The sequence below is a fragment of the Delphinus delphis genome, chromosome 12 (assembly GCF_949987515.2).
Source record: "Delphinus delphis chromosome 12, mDelDel1.2, whole genome shotgun sequence".
NCBI lineage: Eukaryota > Metazoa > Chordata > Mammalia > Artiodactyla > Delphinidae > Delphinus > Delphinus delphis.
In genome coordinates this window covers 88,237,899-88,256,490 of record NC_082694.2, presented here as the reverse complement: position 1 = coordinate 88,256,490, position 18,592 = coordinate 88,237,899, and the positions used below count along the sequence as shown (strand labels likewise).

The 18,592-nt window shown below is 58.1% G+C and overlaps 1 long non-coding RNA gene across 2 annotated transcripts in view; it reads right to left on the bottom strand.

The window, feature by feature from the left end:
* Window positions 1-1,481: 1,481 nt before the first annotated feature.
* The window catches only part of LOC132435537 (uncharacterized), a 158,648-nt gene continuing 141,537 nt past the window's right edge, over window positions 1,482-18,592 (bottom strand). Inside the window, exon 3 of one of the 2 annotated variants that reach the window (XR_011246671.1) lies at window positions 1,482-2,053. This is a non-coding gene — a long non-coding RNA (uncharacterized lncRNA). Of the gene's footprint in view, window positions 2,054-16,306; window positions 16,336-18,592 lie in introns of those variants that run through there. The other variant, XR_011246670.1, reaches the window with a different exon arrangement.

The following is an 18,592-nucleotide window of genomic DNA, read 5'->3' as shown; positions in this document are numbered from 1 at the left end:
GCGGAGCTCGAGCGGAGAGGAGCCTGTTCTATACGGTGCTGCGACGCCGCCGCACGGCGCCACGCATCTGTCAAAACGCACAGAACGTACAAGCGTAAACCCTGATGTAAACATGTAAACCATGAACTTAGCTAATAGTAACGCATCAGTAACGCTCACTGACTGCAGCAAACCTAGATGCTAACGTGGGACGTGAACACCAGGAGGAACTGGGGGGGGGAAACGTGGGGAATCCTCTGACCTTTAGACCCAGTTTCTCTGTACACTGGAAACTGCTCCAAAAATGAAGTCTATTAAGTAAAAAATTACATAGAGCAGGATTTAATTTTGCTGACAATTGAAGGGGTTCTTTGGGAAAATGCAGCCCTTTCCTTCCGTCACTCTGACCACCACCCACGATGTGTGAAGAGAGCAGCGATTCAGGGTTCGGGGGTTCTAGGGGTTCTTGTCTCTCCACTCGGCTAAACCACGATGACCAGCACCTGAGCTATGAAATCCTTTTGTGTGTGTGTGTGATTATTGGTTTTTGGTTTTGTTTTTTTGTTTACATCTCTATTGGAGTAGAATTGCTTTACAAAGGTGTGTTAGTTTCTGCTTTATAACAAAGTGAATCAGTTATACATACACATATGTTCCCATATCTCTTCCCTCTTGCGTCTCCCTCCCTCCCCCCCATCCCGCCCCCTCCAGGTGAAATACTTTTCCTCAAGCGTAGGTGTGTCAACCTCGTGTCTGCACTACTACATTTTTTGTTAACTTCCCCAATTTTCCTGTTGCCCTGGAGGAAGCTGGTTCAGAGAACGTGGCACAGGTGAGACTCTAACCCCAGGTCTCCACCACTCAGAGCCCAGGTCCGCTCAGTGGATTCCCTCCCACAAGCCGCCCACACCTCCCACTTCCAAGTCCAGGGTCCCTGGGGCAAGCGTGACTCCGGCTGGCAGCCCTGCAGTGTGTGTGCCTTCTGTGCATCCTGCTTCTCTGGAATTATTCCCCTCAAAACGCCGCCCCCATGACCCTTGCTGCCCCCCGCTCAGCCGCCCTGGACGGCGGCGCTGCCCGTGCACCCGCCTCGTTCCTGCCTTGCTACCCTCTTTCCACAGAACTCTCTGGTTCCGACACTACGTCAGCACTAACTTCTCCTGCAGGGCAGCAGGCAGCCGCCCCTTCCAGGCAAGCATACGTGGGTTCACTGCTCTCATCTTTTCATCCTGCCACAGTCCTTGAGTTCCTGCAGTTCCTGCAGAGGGACGACAAGCCAGGTGCCAAGAGCACTGGAGAGGAATGTGATTCCCCCGCCGCCTGCCGTAGAGGCCCTGGCAGACCCGAGGCCCAGCCGGCAGAGGCTACGAAGGCGGCCGGCAGTCCTGGGCCCTGGCAGTTCCCCGCGGCCGTCCACCGCCGAGCCTGCCAAGACCCCAACCCAGGACGAGGTGGGAGACGTGCCAGCGGCAGCGGGGGCCGCCTCCAGGCCTTGGCCGCCCCACACGGGCGGCGCTGAGTCGTGGTGCCGGCTGTCCGTGGCTGCAGAGCACATTCCCCCAAACTTTAAAATGTCGTTCATTTTTAACTTAAAATTATTATTTTATTATGTCTCATGCCTTTGCAGGTCAGGAATTCAAGGACTGCTGGTCTGCCCTACATGGCAGCAGCTGGGCTCAGATGCTCCATCCACAGGCCTGGCCCTTGGCGGGCACAGAGCAAGGTTGGTCCCCTGTGGGCCCCTCTCCTTCCCAGGAGGCCCAGTCCTCTCCAGGTGACTCCCAGTGGGTAGCAGGAATTCTTACTTAGTGTCCCAGGGCCGTCAGAGGCAAGCTTCCAAGAGGCCGAGGCAGGAGCTTCAAGTTTTTCTGAACCGGCCTCCGAAGCTCTGGAATGTCCCTCCTTCTGCATCCAATGGATGAAGCAAATTGCAAAGGCCCGTCTAGAGTCAAGAAGGGGGGAGAGGCTCCCCGCTGGAGAGAGGAACCGCAGAGGGCCGGGAACGCAGACGTAGGCGCTGGCTGCCGTGGAGGGCCGATCGCTGGAGTCCAATACAACCCGAACTGGCAAACCCCTGCAGAACCACAGAATACGCAAGAGGAAGGACAGTGACCCCAGGGAGCGCCCAGCACCCGGTCCTCCTTCAGGGCTCACCCTCCGCCCCCTGCCCGGCTCAGAGAATAGGCCTGGAGCAGCCCACACTGGGCTGCATAGCAAGGATGCTCAAAAGCCCTTTCCTGCAGGGGCTGGAGTGTGTCCCAAGTAACAGGGCTGTGGACACAACGCCCTGCAGATCCTGTTTCCCAAAGAGGCCCTGGCAGGCAGAGCTGAGGGCACAGTGTGCTCACAGCTTCTGAGAACCCGGAGGGGAGGCCAGGGAACTGGTGGGTCCGCCCTGAGGGTTTCCTCGGAGCCAGGGACAATCTGCTTTCTAAGCCTTTTAGGTCTTTAAAAAATTCAGCATTTGAAAGGAAAAACTGGAGCTATATAATGAGATTAGCAATAAAGCATCTAGTAGAAACCACACACTTCCTACAGGTACGAAGCTTCCCGGGATCATGAAGACGGCAGGGAGCCGCAGGCGCAGGAAATGCAGCTCCTAACCTCCAAGGCCCCAGAGCCCCGCTCACCCCTATGGATAATCACCGAAGTCCTCCAGGCCCCGCTGTGCACGGGAAGAGCCCGGACCTCCCCCACCAAGGAAAGGAAAGGCCAGGAGGTGGGCAGGCAGGGGCACACGAGCCGGGATGAAGCCTCGGGGGGACTCAGTGCCCGGGGACTGGCAGGCTCTCTTCCTCTTAACACCACCCACTCTGCGTCTCACAGCCAGGCTCCCACCAGCACACCTGAGGAACTTCTCCACACAGAGAGACTCTGGCAGCAAACGGAACTCTTCCCCCTCCCGGTCTCCTCTTCTGGACCCCACAGAAGGCTCCTAACAAGCCTGTCCCTGTCATGCGGCCACCTGAACTGCCTTTGTCACAGAGGAGATGGGCAGGTGGAGACTAACCTACCACTTCTGGCAGCAGCTAGAGCCTGTGACCTAAACCCCCAAACCCAAAGCCATAACCGCTGTTCTCAGTGACTTCAGACTGAATGACGTGGGCACATGGAAGAGGCTGGTGGGCTGGGCTCATGGTGAGGATGTGTGTAGCATCGAGATGCCGGGTTAGAGCAGGATGGTGTCCAGGGGGGGAGCCAGGCTGAATGGAGGGCAACACGTGGGCAGAGAACACGTGGGCAGGTGCATACAGAGACCGGCCAGCCCCAGACGGTTACTTGCTATCGGGGTGAGCCCCGTGAAACCCAGGGCTGCAACGAGATCAGAAAGCACAGGGAGGGAGGAGCAGAGGCCACAGGGTCAGGCAGCACCTGAGGGCAGGTGGCCAGGTGAGGGGAGGTGGCCAGGTGAGGGCAGGGGGCCAGGTGAGGGGAGGTGGCCAGGTGAGGGCAGGTGGCCTGGTGAGGGGAGGTTGCCTGGTGAGGGGCAGGTGGCCAGGTGAGGGGCAGATGGCCAGGTAAGGGGATGTGACCAGGTGAAAGGCAGGTGACCAGGTGAGGGCAGGTGGCCTGGTGAGGGGAGGTGGCCAGGTGAGGGCAGATGGCCAGGTGACAGTCAGGTGGCCAGGTGATCAGGTGAGGGGAGGGGCCCTGGTGTCTCTTGGTGCCCATCCTCTCCCTGACGGCCTGAATCCACCAAAGCATTCCCCTAGACACAGCACCTGCACATAAGAGGTTTTCAGTAACAGCCTCTTAGTCTCCTTCCCCTGTGTGCTCAGCTAGAGAGGGTGGGATGGTGCAGGGGTCTGTGTGGGTCTGTATTGGTGACGGGATGTGAGCATTTAAAATCAAGCCCTGTAACCGGTAGCAAATACTATGCATCTTTGGAGAAACAGGAGAAAAAAAACTATACCTTAACTCTACAATTTTCCCAAACTACCAGACAAAAAGATGAACATAAAACATCTTTTCTGTAAGATAATGAAAACAGACAAAAATGAATACCAAGCCTGTGTGATTGCTAGTTCCTCATCTGACAATACAGAAGCTTATTTTAAAGGGTGATATTTATCAAATGTCTATGAAAATACCTAGCAAATACTTCATGATGAGGACATTGCCTATGAGGCTGCACCACTTGAATTTTGGATCTAATCTATGACTTAATCGTGTTAATTACACATCTACCATTAAATAGCAAGTCATCTCAGCCTATACAGTGTATAAGAGGTGGTTCAAAATTGTATTTGTAATATGTCCACAGGCTTATTTGCCGTAAACTAAAGTATCAAATTTTATCAAATAGAGAATGTAGATGTTTAATTGGAAAACAAAGAGAAAACATAGCTGACTTTGCTTTCCATAAAATAAAACGCACACTCACACTCGTCACAAAGAGTCTTTCTTCTTCCCAATGTCAAGTGAGATTCTCCAAAACACATCACGTGCAGTCACTTATCGCGAGAGCGTCACCCGCGCTGTCACGTTTCCCTCACTGTTAGGATTAGAGTCCTGGCCAGTGAGCTGCCATTTCCTGAGAGAAACAGCTTTGCCCAACAGCAGAATTAAATCCTATTACTGCTGCCCTTAGGTTCATGAACAGCAGGTAACCTACTCACGTCAGCGTTGCACCCACGGTTAAGGAGGACAGAGGGGCTGGGCTTCACGGCCTCCTGCATGGGGTTTCTCGGGCTCGGGGGAGAGCCCTGGGCGTGGAAGCTGGCTCAGTTTCTGTTCTGCCTCCTTTTCTGTGCACAATATTCACTCCCTCCCTCGCTCGCTGTGTGACCCTAAGGGAGTCTTTTCCCTCATCTATAAAACGAGGGCTCAGCTTGCAGTCACCAAGCCCCCTTCCAACAATTCCATCCTGTGTTTCTATTTAAGACAAGGAAATGCCCTTAAAATGAGGTTACAGAAAAAAGAATAAATAACTATATGGGAAGTCACTGCTGTGTCTGCAGAACAGAAACATTCCGCATTTTGCGGCCCATAATATTTCTCCCCTTATCTATTTCTTATCTGCATAAAAGCAATGAAATGTCACCTCATTCAACACACATTCACGGAGCGCCTACAGTTCTATGTGTGCTCAGGCCCTGGAGATGCAGCAGAGCCAAGGGACAAAGGTCTTCACCCTCTCAGGCCTCCCTGTGCTGGGGGGACAGGCAGCAGAAATAAACAGGGGAAACACACCGAGGTTAGAAGGTGCAATGGCTCTTTATCACTGCCTGACAACTACCGCATGCTCAGCAGCTGCAGACACACAAGCTGACCATCTCCTGGTGTCTGTGGCCAGGAGCCCTGGCACCGCCGAGCTGGGCTTTCCGCTCAGGCAGCAATCCAGGTGCGGGCAGGCTGCGTTCTCATCCCCATCTTCACTCACTCAGGCTTTGGCAGAACTTGCTCGCATCTGCAGGCAGCTTAGTTATCCAAAGCAAACCACAGCAAGGCTCTAGGCTGAGTTTGCAACAAGGGGTCTCACGTCTGTCAATGAGCCGCGAGCGAGGCCCCAGCGCCCGGGGCACCTTCTGTAGGCAGAGGTGGTCACAGGTCCTGCCCACACCTGGGGAGGGGCTCACCCCAGGATGAGAGCACCAGGAGGTGGGCCTGCTCAGGCCTGTCTGCCACAGAGGGCCCGGGTCCCATGGAGGAAGGAAGGCCAGGGAAGGTGGGAGAACCCAGGAGAGGGCTGCGCGTGAACAGGGAGGGCACCTATCACAAAGAGGCAAGAAGGATGTCACAACTGTTGCTGCTCCAGACGGAGGAGAAAATGCACAGCCCCCCCCCTTGGGAGAAGCTGCCCCGTCTGTTCAGGACAGCAGGTGCCCATCCTTGCTGCAGGGCGTGGCCAGAGGTAGAGGCGTGGATGACGTCGAGAGCAGAGAGGCCAGACCATGAGGGCTGGTGGGCCCCGGGGTTTGCTTTGCGTTTATCGTGCATGAGACAGGAACCCCTGGGAGGGGCCCCACGGTGCAGTGACAGAGCTGCTTGGTTTTTACAGGGTCCCTCTGAGCGCTGGCAGAGACTCGCGAGGTGGGCACAGTTGACTAGCCAGGACACCATTGCAGACTGTCCTGGCGCTGAGGGAGATGTTGACCGCGGTGCCGACTCTTGGGTGGGGAGAGATTTGCACGATGGCTGGATTTCAAAGATGGCGCCCGCAGGCTTTCTGGATGAATTAGAAGTGGTTTCTGCAGCAGTCAAGCCCCTACAACAACTCTGGGGCTTCAGCCTGCGCCCTCCTGCAGCACCATCACCGTGTCCCCACCACGGCCGGCAGTGCCCGAGCCGGCGGGCACCTGGTCCAGTCAACACGGGCATCTCGCTGGTCCCACTCTCACGCCTTCTCATGGAAAACAACCCTCACCTCCTCTCTCCTTACACCCTGTCCCCTCCAGGCCTGTGACAGGCCGTTGTCACTGCAGGGGACTCTATTCCCCAGGAACAAACCTTCCCTTCTCTAGGGCTCCCTCGGCCTCTCTGGGCAGAAGTAGCAGCCCCTGCTGCCTCCACTCATCACGTGCCTGTCCTCCTCCAGGCTCTGGGGGCACCATCTTCCCTCGTTCCAGCCTTCAGGGGCTGCCTGACACAAAGCAGACACACATTAAACCTAATAACGGCGCACCACAAAGGAAAGGTTAATGTCACCCCTGAATGACTAACCCAGCTGACTGGAGAGCTGCGTCTAGGGCCTCCAGTTCCCAGCTGACTGGAGAGCTGCGTCTAGGGCCACCAGTTCCCAGCTGGAGGCAGCAAGCCTCAAAAATTGGGCTTCAGTTTCCACCTGGAAGGCCAGTTAGGGACCAGGAGAGGCCAGGTGGAAGGCCAGTTAGGGACCTGGAGAGGCCAGGTGGAAGGCCAGTTAGGGACCTGGAGAGGCCAGGTGGAAGGCCAGTTAGGGACCTGGAGAGGCCAGGTGGAAGGCCAGTTAGGGACCTGGAGAGGCCAGGTGGAAGGCCAGTTAGGGACCTGGAGAGGCCAGGTGGAAGGCCAGTTAGGGACCTGGAGAGGCCAGGTGGAAGGCCAGTTAGGGACCTGGAGAGGCCAAGGGAGTTCGGTGAAGAGAAGCTGGGCTGCAGGCAGGGCAGGACAGAGTGGGCCCGACGGGGCTGTGTCCACACCTGGAGTCTGGGGGCGGAGTGTCCACGCTGGGGCGAGAGCTGGGACGGGTGCCCCTTGGCCACACTCAGCCCCCATGGGCTCCATGTGCCTGGCAGTGTAAGCAGGTCTGGTTCGCGCTGAGCTCTGCAGCCTGGAGGCCAGGGAACTGGCCCCCCGAGAGCTCCCTGTCTGGGCCTTGCTCTGGGACACTGGTCACCCTCCCCCAGGACCCCTGCGCCTGGGACCTCAGCGTGCCTCCCCCAGCTGGGGCCCTCAGGCACAGCCCCGTTAAGCCAGTGAGTCAGAGTGACACCGGGACACCGTGGGCCGCTTAAAGGCCCCACCTAAGGCCCTCCTGGAGGGTTCACAGGCCGCACGCCTCCATCCCGTGCCTGAGGGCAGCCTCCAGGAGGGTGCAGGGCGGTCACCTCACAGGACGTGGGCAGGTCCTCTGATGAGGAAGCCAGAGGCCCCGTGGGAGACTCGGCCACCTTCCCCTCGGCCGCGAGGACGCCAACAGCCCGGGCCAGATGATGCATTAACCTATTCCTCACGCGGGCGAGGGTCATCCATCAGACGCGCTTTCCTCCCGGCAGGACGAGCCGGCTGCCAGGTGCCCGCTGCTCCACCGGGGGGCCGCCGGCTGTGACTGTGGGCAAATCCCGTTCCCTCCCTGGGCCCCTGGAAGCAGGTGGTATTTGACAGGTCCCTCTCCCTTCCCAGCGTCCAGCACAGGCTCCCCCAAAACCAGACATAAATAAATATGGATTTAAAACGTTCTTATTTTTAAAGAACCATAATTTCATATTATCCCAGGCATCTTATTTTCTAATATTAGAGGAAAGAAAACACTTTCAAGAAAACCCTTGCTCACCCTGAAGTCTGAATGGGTCTGGACAGGTCTCTTTTATAGGAACTAAAGGTACAGCCGAATGCCCATCTTGACTTTATCATGTTAAGCCCCATCCCTGGACGGCCCACCGAAAGCTCTAAGCTGGTGGAGCAGTGCCTCTACTGATGGGCATCTTCTGTGGGTTTGAACCCGTTCTGAAGACGGCTGCTTCCAGGACTCCAACAAGGTGGAAGACAGGGTTACTCACCCCAGACGTTATTGCTGGGACTAAAGTAATTTGGCACTCAACGTAAATTCGTGCTCACATGATGTGTCTCTTTCTCCTACAAGTAGAGGGCAGCCTCAAATGCAGGTTGATGGAAACATCTCACGTTTTCCCAGACAATGGGAGTTTGGGGTGTCTTTCTAGTTGATGCGTGTTTACCCCACAATAGCAGCTGGATCCACGTTTAATGCAGTGCAGCACACGGTTCCTCACAGAATCGCTCTACCTGAGGAATCACACAGCAACGTGGAATCTGGAGTCAGGTGTCACTTCAAGCCCTCGTTCCTCATCGTGTTGCTTAGGAGTCTTCCGGGAGACTCAGGCTCTTTGAATCGCTCTTGATCTGTAAAATGCGTCTAAAGACACCTGTTCTGTTTATTCCATAGACTTGCTTCAACGACCAAGATAATGCAAGTGAGGGCGTTACTGACGTATCCTCTGCAACAAAGAATCGTCTCTAACCGACAAGATCACACAGCACAGAGCAGGTTCTCAGGGACGCTCGTGGTTCCCCCTCCACGGAAAACTTGCGAGGCTGATACAGGAGCGAGAGCAGAGCCGGCCACCCTCCGAGGCAGCGCTGCGTCCCGAGGCCACTGCCCAGAGGCCTCTCGTCAACAGCCACTTTCACCAGGGCTCGCCCAGGGCTCGGGTCAGAAGTCTCGTCAGCGGTTCTCAGCGTCCCTGGGTGTCGTTCGAGAGCCCCTGAATTTACGGCCAGTTGATCAGACATGTGGCGACCCTGGGCTTGTGCCTGGCGTCTGGAGTGGGAGAGTCGTGTGGGCCTGAGCCCCGACCCGGCCGGGGGCTGACACGGAGGCCGGGCGGTTAGGTCAGCGCTGAACCGACATCAGCTGGAGTTGCAGAACTGCCGTTGGAGGAGTGCACCTGCACCTTCGGCCCAGAGCCGGGCCCTGCCCACCGGCTGTCATGGCCCGACTCCGCTGCCATCCTCCAGCAGGCCGCACGGGTCCTCGCTCCATCGCCGTGCCGGCGGCCAGCTCCCGGCTCTCACAGTACTTCAGGGCCTCCCGCCACCTTCAGGACAAAGGCCAGGTCCGTAACGGTCACAAGAGTCTCTAAGAAGAGACCCCAGCCTTGGCATTGGGCGCGAGCGGCGCTCGGTCGCCGCACTGGCAGCGGCCAGGCCTGGTCCAGGGCTGTGGCCCTCTCTCCTGCCCCCAGATGTGGTGTGATGGGTGATCCCACGCGTCGCCCTGACTGGCCACGGGCCGCCCAGAGATCTGCTCAGCGTGACTTCCGTCAGCCTGTGAGTGAACTGAGCTCGTCTGCCCAGGGAGGGCCTGGAGAGCAAAAGGGCAGGGAGAGCACAAAGTCTCTCTCTCTTCTCCCGCCCTCGGACCTCGGTGCCTTGGGTCTCTGTTTTCAGACTCAGACAGGGCCTAACCCCAGCAGCTCCGCAGGCTCTGGGCCTCTGCGCTGTCCTGGCCTCTGGCTTGCTGACCGCAGGTGGGCCGTGGGACTCCTCGGCCTTCGTAATCACGAGACAGCTCCCGAAATGCTGGGCTGTGTCCCGTTCAGGTGCACTTATATGTATATATACCTCCGGTTGGTTCCGCTTCTCTGGAGACCCCTGGCCACCACACGCCACCATGCCACAGAAAGCCCCAACCACGGCCAGGCGGTTATAGGTTCAGGGTTTCCTGGGGCAGAATCCAATCCATGCAGATTGCGTGTGCTGGGCAAGCAGAACGGGGGACTCGGGGTGCCGTGCCCCTTGGTCTAGCTGACGCGACCAGGGAATCCCCAAGCCCAGCGTCCCGCCTCCCCGATCCCCATCACGTCGCCGCGAAGCTGTTGTCTCCGGCCGCCGGCCGCCAGGGGGAGCCCTCTCAGACCCCACTCCAGTCCCGCGGTCACGTGTGTCTCGTCTCCGAGGAGCAGCCTCCACGCCCCCCTCCCCACGATGATGCTCTCCCCGACTCCTCAGCAAGCCCGAAACCCCCCACCCTCACCTGCCCAGCTCTTCCGAGACGTCTCCCCTGCCTGGCCACCATCCTCAGGAAGCTTTCCGCGAATCCCCTCCGGGGGGAGCTGCCCCACTTCACCCTCACATGCCCTGGGCCCACGCCCAACACGTGAGAATTTGCCCAACTCACCTCCTTGTTAAGAAGCGTGTGACTCTCCTCCGAGGCCTGGGCGCCTCCCAGGAGAGATGCTGCGTCATAGTTTGCACCCTTCCTGCACCTTAGCGCCCTGCACACTGGAGCGCTAACACTGCACGTCCGACAAAGGTGTGCTGAGCTCCGCCAAGAGTGACCAAGAACTAAAGGATGGGCAGGAACCAGAGCTTTGGCCGAGCCCAGATTACCGCAGCCTACCTGCAGCCAGCCAGGAACCAGCGCTGTGCTCCAGGGCCCACCAGGCACCACTGCCAGGATATCACCTAACCATCGCCCTGTTCCAGGGCTGCTACTAACCCAGCTGCCCCCCACCCCCAGATTACGAGCCCTCCAGGGTAAAGGCACCACCCCTGTGGGTGTCTTACTCGCCCCTGTATCTTCCAGGAGGGGGACTAGGGACCAGGAAGCGCCCCACACATGGGTGTGGCTGAGTCAGGTACCGAGGGCAGGTACCGCCCACAGCTGCGCTTCGTCTCTCATCCCCGTGGAGGCAAGAGGAGCCTGGACTTGGCGTCCAGAGGCACTGACTTGGAGCTGGTCCATCAGCGGGGCTCTGCACACCGGGACCCTTGCTGTCCACCCCTGCCACAGCCGGCAGGTGGCTGTGTGCAGAGCCGACCTCAGCGACGTACCCTGGTCGCAGAGGCCTGGTCACCGCTCTGCACCGAGCCCCGCCCCGTGGTCACATAATTAGTGTCCTAACACCATTCACTCGCTGACAGTATGCTTCAATTCCAGATGTTGCCACTGACAGCTCAGTCTTTGCAGGGTTCATTAGGTTAGGCTGTTCATCGAATCCGCCTAACTTCCAGCTATGCCCTGTCCTGTCGGAAACAAATGATAATGTGTAACGATTACACAGTTCGCTTGTTTAATGGAAAACGATGTGTTATCATTCTCTTGCTGAAAATGGCTTTACCTCCAGAGAGTGCTCTGCACGTCCTGTAGTGGCCCTGGTGTGGGGTCCACGGTCCGCCCAAACCACTCATCAGACCCAATATCCCTCCTGCACCACGGGAGTCCGTCTCGGAGCATTGCTTTTGTTGGGTGTTTTCTGTGGAAAGAAACACCCAACGTGTTTCTTGCTCAAGGTGAACGTTCTTGTTCACCAAGAACGTTCATCGGTGTTGAGTGAAGAAAGGGTTCCAAGGCCAAGTGTGCGAGAGGATTGACTTGAAAGTTAAGTGTATGTGTTTAATGCAGCACTGGGGTCCAAGATGCAAATGCACCATCGGTGAGGGGAGCACAGGGGGCAGCGCTCCACACAGCTGTCTGTCCCTAGCAGCCCCTCTGCCCCCCCCCCGTTATTGGGGACCAGCTGCGGGGACAGAGGTCTGGAGAGCATCCTTGCAGGATCAGTGCCCTCGCCTCTCCAGCTCACGGTCAGAAGGTGACACGTAAGCAAAGATGGTGCCACATTCCTCCACGCCTCCGACGGCTCTTCATCCAATCATCCAATACTTCCTAGCAGCTTCTGTGTGCCCAGACGGTCTTCGGTCGGGCTGTCCGGCAGCCGGCCCTGAAGAGCCGGTCTGTGTACAGGTGCATCGTTAAGGAAGTGTCCCCAGAGGAAATCTGCATGGAGCAGGGCACATAAGACAGGAGCAGGGGGCCAAGCACGGGGGTCCTCAGAGGGCGGAGAGGGCTCCAGGGGAAGGCATACCTAGGTGCCCCTAAGTCTCAGGGTGGGGCAGCCATGCTGCCATACCAGCAGGTGGGAGGGGAGGGTCTGCAGGACATGGGGTGGCAACGCTCCAGGCCCCCAGCTCTGCATCAGCCTCCCGTCTCTCTGTACACACAGCGCCCTCCCAGCTGGAACCCACCCCCGTCTGCCCCAGAGCTGCCCGGTGTGTCCTGAGCTCTCTGCCGTCACGAGTCCTGTTTTGCTAGGACAGTGGCGTCTGCCTTCTCGCCCTGGATCCCGCACAGCTGCTGGTGAGGCACATCGCTCGAGGCGGTCCCTGGGGTCGGGCAAGAAAGGTGAGGGATAAGCTCGCCGGGCACCGGCTGTGGGGAGCGAGGACGGCCTGATGAGTCCAAGGAAGCGCTCTCTGCTTTCTGAGGCATCTGAGGAGGAAACCACGAAAGACGACAAGGTTTCAGCATCGTCTTGTCACGAGGTCAGGGGGACCTCGGTTCCATCATAACTGCATTTCTGAAGCTCTACAGTCTCCAGAAGACCAGACTCGGTCATTCAGTGTGGAGGCCCTAACGTCCCTCGGAAACCGAGAAGAACTCATTCAATTCTACCCGCACTTCTCGGAAACCTGCAGACGCCACCAGAGTGTTAGGCGGTCCGGACCGTAAGGACGGACAGCCCGCTTGAATCCACATGCATATTTCTGTTTCCGCAGACACAGCCATCTGCGATTCTGTTCCAGACGGCGGAGAGCCACCAAATTGAATTCCTGCCCCACGATCACTTCCCAGAAGCAACTCTGGGGCAACTCCCAGCCCCGCACAGAAGCGGGAGCCGTCGGGGGCCCTGAGGAGGAAACCAGTGCCCTGGCCTCGCCCCGGGTCTCTCCCCCTTGCCAGCCCCCGAGCTTTGGGGGAAAACGTGAGCAAACACACAAAGGAGGTGAAACCAGGCGCGTCCCTGGGCTCCGCTGCGGCCCCTACCTGGCTGGAGATGTCCCTCAGATGGGGCATTAAAAGGACTCACGTGGGGCAAGGTCGTACCCAAAACCCAGCGTTCATCTGCCTAGTGTTTTTGACCTTATTCCAGGCACCAGGGACAATTCCAGCCGAAGGGCTTTGACGGGAACGATGCCACAAGGGCCTGGCCTCACCCGGTGGGTGTCCACTGGCCGTGAGGGTGGGGACAAAACAGTCAACGCAGAGCCTCAGTGTGTGGCTTTGGAGACCAGGAGGGCAGCGAAGGGCCTGAGTGGCCTCTCCCTGGAGCTGAGGTCTGAGCGGCTGGACCCCACTGGGCCCACATCGGGGCGGACGGCGTCTTCCCAGGGAGCAGTCAGTGCAGGGCCCCAGCTGGAAGCCCCCTGGCATGTCTGAGGGAGGATGTAAGCCAGGAAGAGGACTTCAGGTTTTATTTGAGTAAAATTAGAAGCATCAAAGGGCTATAAGCAGAAAGGCACCATCATGCAGTTTATGCTTCTGCAAAGCTCTCCTGGCTCCGTGGAGCACAGGTGTGGGGCAGGAGGGGAGGTGAAGGCAGGTGAGCAGGCCGGACGCTGTCCTGGGTCAGATGAGGGCATGGCCAGGACAGGAACAAGGCGGGGGGGTTGCGGGTATTTGGTGGAGGGTGTCACAAGAATGACAGACGGATTTGAATTTCAGGGGGACAAGGTGTTTTAGTTTACACAGCTTAGAGGATGCTGAGACGAGCTACAGAGACTAGGGGACATGCAGGAGAGGAAAATTTGCTTCTTGGGGGCTCGGGACGCACCGACATTTTACCACGTGAAAGCGATCCGCTCTGACTGTGAGGCAGCAGGCGCCTGGCTGTGACCCCACGCCTGGCTCCGCCCGGGGGACCTGGGCGTGTGTGCTCCATGGCCCCAGCTGGAATGACAAGATGCTCCTTCAATGAGACCGTCATCCATGCCTGGAACTTCGCCTGCTCCTCTGCTGTGGGCAGCAGGACAGGGTCCCCAAGACGGGCTGAAGTTCTGCGAGTGGGTGTGACACATCATAGGTCACACAAAAGCCTACCCCCATCCACTGTCACCTCAGTTAAGAGGAGAAGAGGGGACGTAGCCCAGGGAAGGAGAAAGAAGTCCGTGGGGGCAGTGACGCGTCAAGCACAGAGAGAAACGCCAGATTCTAGCGGAACGAAGACACGAATAGTAAAAAATGAAGACTCGTGAAACAATGGGAAAACAATGGGCTAATTCAATAAACGGCACTGAGAATTGTCTAAAGGGGAACAATTCAAATGCCAAGCTTTGCTTCACTTCATACGAAAAATAAACAGGAAGCCGAAAAACAAAATGAAATCCTATAGATGCAGGTGGTTGCCGTGTTCCCTAAAGAGCCTGGGAGCTAGAGGGTGAGCTGAGAGTGTGGGGCTCTAGGTCAGACAAATGCAGGCTCCACCCCGGGACCCATTACATGTGACGTAGGAAGCCGCTTCACTTCCTTGCACTTCAGTTTTCTTATATGTGAAAAGAAGAGAAAAGGTATCACAAAGACTAAATAAAATACTCCCTTTAAAGCACTAGCACATGGCATGTAGCTGGCAGGCTGTAAGCACCCACTTTATGTCAGCTATGTTACCGTAACTGTATGTATTTTATAAAAATTTTCAACAATAACGAGGACATTATTATTTTTGCCAGACAGTCCTCAGACCTTCAGAACCTTCCATCTGTCCGATGCCCATTGTGGTATAGTCAGATGAGCTTCGGACACCCGAACACCCACTGCAGGCTCAACAGCTCCAAAGGCGCTCCTGACGAAGGGTCCCGTCGGGGGTCTTCATGGTGACATGTCAGGTCCAGAGCTCTGAGTCCCCAGCTCTGGCGTGAACATCTTGGCTAGGAGGGGCTGGGAGGAAGGGGAGGGGGTTAGGGATCCCGTGGTGGGCCCCGTGCTCTGTGATTTACAGACCAGATGCTGCTAGATCTCCATGACAACCCAGCCAGGAAGGCACCGCGATCCCTGCCTGACAGATGCGGAGGCCAAGGGTAAGTGGGTAACCCATGGCGGGTCAGCGCTGAGGTTAGATGCAGAAGGATCCCGGGCCGAGCTGTTCACCCTGACACATTCTCCTTCACTCTTGGGCGGAGCTACTGCTCCAGTCAGGCCCAGAGCCAGGGGAGCGGTGGGTCACTCGCACAGAACCTGGGCCAGCAGGAGACACTGGCCCCAGGCAGACCCCTAGACCAACATTACAGGAGTGTGGAGACGCTCAGGTGTGGGGGGACGGCAGTGACCATTTGAACTCAGCGTGGGCAGGGTCAGGGAGACTCTCATTTTAAGGAGATTTTTTTAAAAAGGAAAAAGCTAGATTTCCTTTAAAAAGAAAATTGTATAGTACATGCAGTAAATAGGCTTTTGAAAACCTATAAAGGCTGTTCCGACACAGGCTGGCGTCATCCACCCCAGGGAGCGCCTGGGCCCCTGGGAAGCTTGGGTGGAGTACAGCCCGTCTCGAACCCCCAGTTTCTGGTGGGCAGAAATCGAGGACGCCAGGTGGGGGGGTCCCCGGGATCCACGCCGCAATTCCAGGACGAACTTGATTGTGAAATAAGTCAGAGCCCACCTGTGCTGAGGGTGCGCTCGTGCATCTCAGCCCCGCTCCTTATTCCCCAGAGTCAGGGTCCCACGGGTCCGAGGCCTGAGCGCACGCGGTGCCGTGTGAGCGGGCGGGGGGCCCCTGTCCGAACACTCAGAGAGAAGAGAGCTGAGGCCACAGAAGAAGGTAGCTGCCCACGCCACCGTGAGGGGCAACCACGAGACCAGCGTGTCAGCCACCACCCGGAAGGACGGTACCTTCAACAAGCTGATACTCCAGCCAGAGGGAGCAGACGGCGAACCGGCCAAGCAGGGGTGGTTCCCATCGCAGCCCCCAGCCAGGACCCAGGCCTTGAGCTGTTTCCCCGATTCCTGCTGCAGGGCTCCCGGTGCGCAGTTCTGGGTCCCACTGGGGTGACTCGTCAGCCTCCCCAGCCCTGCGATCTCACCCAGGGCACCTGAGCCGCCTCTGTGCTGGCCGGTACCGCAGTGTAATCCGTCCCGCAGCGATGACCTTATTTAGGCGACAGAATCTTATAACTCAGATAGCTGCAGGATGGCCTATCTGTGCAGCACAGATAACGTATTTTCTGTCAACTACACCGTGAACCAGTTTTTCACCTCATTTTTTTTTTAGATCAGAAGTAAATGGAAAAGGGGACGACGGTATAAGATCTTGGCGGCAGCGGTGACTGAGTGTCTGCTCCTCGGAAGGGAGAGCTGACTCATGGGGGCCGCACATCGTGAAGAGGTTTGTGCAGGAGGGTCTGGCCCAGCCCATGGGAGGTCGTGGCCTGTGGGAAAAGAATAAAGCTCGTGGCAATACCAGCAGAATCAGGGCTCCCAATTTCCAGGGCGCGGAGAGGGGCACGGAGCGACACGAATTCGGAGGAAGGTGAGGAAAACCGTGTATGGCCGGAGACTAAAGGTCCTCATCGCTGGGTGGTAACCACCTAAGGGATTACCCTCACCTGAAGTTTACCCCGAGTTTCCTCCAGAAGACTGTACCCGTCCATCGCCAGTTAATGCGAAACATGTCTTTCTGTTTGCAGACGTCTGAAGAAAGCGTGCCTGAGACATGGCCCAAGGCCAGGCCCGGGTCTGGGGACCACGCCCAGGCTGCTGCCGGGGTCCCTGCAGGAAGCGGCGGCCCTTCCCACCTAACCGCCTCGGCAGCTCCCTCGGGACCGGCGCCCTGGAGCCACACGCCTGGACTAACGGCCCCGTGGAAGCGACGAGCCAGAGACCTGCTCTAAGTATCAGCAACCACACCGCACGCTCCGACAGTGGACCTGCACGTGCGGCCCCGCCGGCGGGAGGGCTCTGTGCCGAGACCTGCTCGCCGGCAGGGCCTGGGGGGAAGAGGGAGGCGGCTAGTGACGAGGGACAGGACGGATGGAGGGGGACGAGGGGACAAGGGGGCCGGGAGATGGTGCATCTCCACCCAGGGGCTCAGCAGACAGGAGCCCGCCCCCCCCCCCCACCGGCCCGGGCTCGGCCTCCAAGACGTTCCTCGTCCCTTCGGGCAGCACCTTCCCACCACCCTCTGCCCTTCTCGGGCCATCTGGAGGTTGCGCTCCAGCCCTGAGGGACCCCACATGCCCCCGCCGGCCGGCCAGGCTCACCTCGTCTGGGAAACACCTGCTGACGAAAGCAGCCCTTGGCGCTACCTAAGCCCTGAACGCAGGGACACCAGCCCTGGCCCCTGGGGTCCCGCCTGCCCTGAGGTGGCCTCTGTCCCCAGCCGGGCAGGTGGGCTGCCTTCCAGAAGGTCAGCTGGGAAGCACAGTGGGTGGTTCTGCACCCAGCTCTACAGAGAGTGTCCAGGTCCCCGAGGAGCAGGGCCTCAGACACTGAGCCCCTTGTCCCAGGAGTCTCATGGGCCCCGTCAGCCCCCATCACGCTCAGGAAGCGCCCGCGCCCCTCCGCGTGGCCCGTGTGTTTGTATCTCATCGCCTCCACCTCCATCCCCATCACTGTGGCGTTAGGCCAGCTGTGCTTTTGCACCTGCCCTGGTCGGTTGCCAAAATCTGGTCCCCTCCCCCCGATGGAAAACACGTCTATTCAGTCTTCCAGAACCAGCCTGACCGTCACCTCCTGACAGGACACCCACCCCACAGAAAAGCTCCCCTCAGGCCTAGAACCGTGCGTTTCTGGAGGCAGGCGGAGCCAGGCAAGTGTGGACTCAAAGGACAGCCTGCCACCCTCAGTCGGCAGCACCATGGGTGCCGGAGGGCAGGGGCGGGACCGTGCAGGGCAGCTCTGCTGGAGGGTCCCCATCGGATGGAGACGTGCTCCCAGGAGCCCCCTAAGAAACGCACAGACTGCGAGCAGAGCTGATCCGCGGATTGGAGCTTGGAACCCAGGGCGGCACAGGACGGTCAGAGGTGCACAGGCCGCACCCAGCCTGCTGTCCATCCCAAAGGCGTTACCTGCAGGTATTCTTAACCGGCCCACGAGTGGGTGTTTAGATGCTCCCATCAACATCAGAAACGGGCCAAGCACGTGCTCCTTGACGTAATGGAACGCCACGAAGGAGACTCTCCAACACGGGCTCTGCCGTCACTCAGACGTGACCTGGCTGGGGCTCAGCTTCCGTGGGAAAGGACTCGCTAAGCGAATCGGTACCGGAAGCAAGATTCCCATCACCATCTCCCCTCGTCCTTGCCTCACGTGCCCACTCTCTTTAAGGTTTCCTGAGCAAGGAGGTGCTTTAAGAACACCTGGCAAAAGCCTTAGCAAAGGCCGCCGGGCTCTATACATGCAGCTGTTTCACTGGGGTGGGAGGGAAGGAGGGAGGTCGGCGCCCATTCAGTGCTTGAACCCCGAAGCCGGGGTCCCGAGTATTAGAACTGCCCTGCAACGTGGCAGTGCCACTGGCCACGGGCCGTCCCTTCCGCCCATGCCCGCTATCTCCTCGGATCTCACGGCCGCCCCGAGAGACCAGAGTACGTTTGTATCTGGATTTTGTACCAAGAAAACAAAGCCTGAGCCAGACCATGTGATTCCTCGAAGGCACACAGCCGGTCCAGGGAAAGCTGGACTCGGGCT